This window comes from Melospiza melodia, chromosome 7 (assembly GCF_035770615.1).
Source record: "Melospiza melodia melodia isolate bMelMel2 chromosome 7, bMelMel2.pri, whole genome shotgun sequence".
NCBI classification, from domain to species: domain Eukaryota; kingdom Metazoa; phylum Chordata; class Aves; order Passeriformes; family Passerellidae; genus Melospiza; species Melospiza melodia.
This window is the reverse complement of record NC_086200.1, coordinates 7,180,509-7,183,033: the sequence shown is the minus strand read 5'-3', so window position 1 is coordinate 7,183,033 and position 2,525 is coordinate 7,180,509. Positions and strand designations below refer to the sequence as shown.

General features: G+C 57.2%; 1 pseudogene; it reads right to left on the bottom strand.

Moving 5' to 3' along the window:
• Positions 1-1,158: 1,158 nt before the first annotated feature.
• Positions 1,159-1,912, bottom strand: LOC134420478 (olfactory receptor 14A16-like; annotated as a pseudogene).
• Between the last annotated feature and the right edge of the window lie 613 nt (positions 1,913-2,525).

The window sequence follows — 2,525 nt, the reverse complement described above, 5'->3', positions numbered from 1 at the left end:
CTCAGGGCAGTTTGGGGGTGGCTGCCAGGAAGCCCTGGCTCTGAGCAACAGCGTCTGCAGTGGGACAGGAAACTCCCAGCTGACGGGAAGAAAGTTTCTGGCTGACTGCAGAGGCCAGGACAAAGCTGAGTGGTTTCCCTTGAGTCCCCCAGCCCTTGCTGGCTCCAGGGGCTGATGGCATTTGTGCTCTCTCAGGTTCATGTCCCCACACCAACAGCATGGGGGTGCTCCCCCTGCTGTGTGCAATGCAAACAGGGGCTGCTGAGCCAGTGCTGCCGTGTCTGTGCCTGCAAGGATGGGGCACCTGTGTGAGCTGGGGGAGAGGCCAGGGCTGCAGAGGGGGGATGTTGTTGGCAGCTCCATGAGGACGCTCTGGGATGCTGCCCTGGGCTGTGCAGTGCACTGGGGATGGATCAGCCCCTGCTCTGCTGCTCCTTCCCGTCTCCCCCAGGGCCCTTGCAGAGCCCCAGCCATGCTGTTTGCCCCCAGCCTGCCCACGGCCAGCCTGGGGCTGCTCACGGGCGTTTTCTGTGCTGAGCATTGGCCTGAGTATGTTTTTGAGAGAGCCTGGGCAAGGAGCCTGGAGCCCCCAGGCCCTGGGCTGAGGCGTCAGCGCTGCCCCAGCAGTGCCCATGGCCTGTCCCTGCTGCAGCCCCGGCACTGCCACCTCCAGGGCTGCGCCCGGCCCCGAGAGCACTCAGGCCCTGCAGCAATACCAGGGCCACCAGGGCAGCGGGGCAGGGCTACGGCAGCAGCACTGGCAACACCAAGTGCTGCTGCTGCTGCTGGGCACAGCTGCTGAGCCAGCACTGATCTGCCCCCAGCTCTGCACACAGACATTGCAGCTGCAGCTCCAGAGAAGGCAACAAAAGGGCATCTCTGCAGAAAACTCTGCTGAGAGATCCTTTACTTCCTTTAAAGCCACCAGGAGCGCAGCCCCTCATTTTCACAGTCTGTGGGCTCAGGGAAGGTGGAGAGAAAGAAAATGAGAAACGGCCCAAACCCTGATAGTTAATTATGGACAATATGAAAAACTTTAAAAAAAGGGGTAAAAAACCACAACCAAACCAACAAGAAATATCAAAAATTACTTTTATTACAAATGATTTGCAAACACTGGCCTGCAGTTTAGTGTTTCTGAAAGCATCCAGTCATCAGTCTCCCCACTGCAGCCTTCAGCTCCTTGTTCCTCAGGCTGTAGATGAGGGGGTTCAGGGCTGGAGGCACCACCGAGTACAGAACGGACACTGCCACATCCAGGGATGGGGAGGAGATGGAGGGGGGCTTCAGGTGAGCAAATGTGTCAGTGCTGAGGAACAGGGAGACCACAGCCAGGTGAGGGAGGCAGGTGGAAAAGGCTTTGTGCTGTCCCTGCTCAGAGGGGATCCTCAGCACAGCCCTGAAGATCTGCACATAGGAGAAAATAATGAACACAAAACAACCAAAAGCTAAGCAGACACTAACTGCAATGAGCCCAAGTTCCCTGAGGTAGGATTTGGAGCAGGAGAGCTTGAGGATCTGGGGCACCTCACAGAAGAACTGGCCCAGGGCATTGCCATGGCAAAGGGGCAGGGAAAATGTATTGGCCGTGTGCATGAGAGCATTGAGAAAGGCACTGGCCCAGGCAGCTGCTGCCATGTGGACACAAGCTCTGCTGCCCAAGAGGGTCCCGTAGTGCAGGGGTTTGCAGATGGACACGTAGCGGTCGTAGCACATGACGGTCAAAAGGAAATACTCCTTTTCGTTATAGCATAGAAAACAAAAAAATAAATACTTGGGCAGCACATCCAGTGTAGGAGATGTTCCTGGTGTCCCAGAGGGAATTGTGCATGGCTTTGGGGACAGTGGTGCAGATGGAGCCCAGGTCAGCGAGGGCCAGGTTGAGCAGGAAGAAGAACATGGGCGTGTGCAGGTGGTGGCCGCAGGCTACGGCGCTGATGATGAGGCCGTTGCCCAGGAGGGCAGCCAGGGAGATGCCCAGCAAGAGGCAGAAGTGCAGGAGCTGCAGCTGCCCCGTGTCTGCCAATGCCAGCAGGAGGAAGTGGCTGATGGAGCTGCTGTTGGACATTTCCTGTGGCTGCACATGGGGACCTGTTCATGGAGAAAGAACAGTGACAAATCAGAAGAGGCTGCTTGGAGTCAAACCTGGGCCATTCCCTGTAAACAGTCCCTACAGCTGGGACTCACCCAGCCTTGTACCTGCTCTGGGAAATCTTTTGGCTGCAATCAGGGCACAATCACACTCCCAGGTCACCCTGGGATTAACCAGAGCCTGCCCAGAGCAGAGGGATCCCTGAATGTCTCACCCTCCCTAAAGGTCTCTGGGCAAGGTCTCAGCACCCCCTTGTGCCAAGGACACTCACTGCTCACTTGGCAAACCCAACAGCATTTCCTCAGCTGTAGCGGCTCTGCCCTTCCCCGTGGGACATTCAGGGAACTTCCAGAGGCTCTGGCACAGATTTGCACCCAGGAGGGCAACTCAGGGCTTGGAAGGGCACAGCAAGGAGATCCCTGGCTGTGCCCAT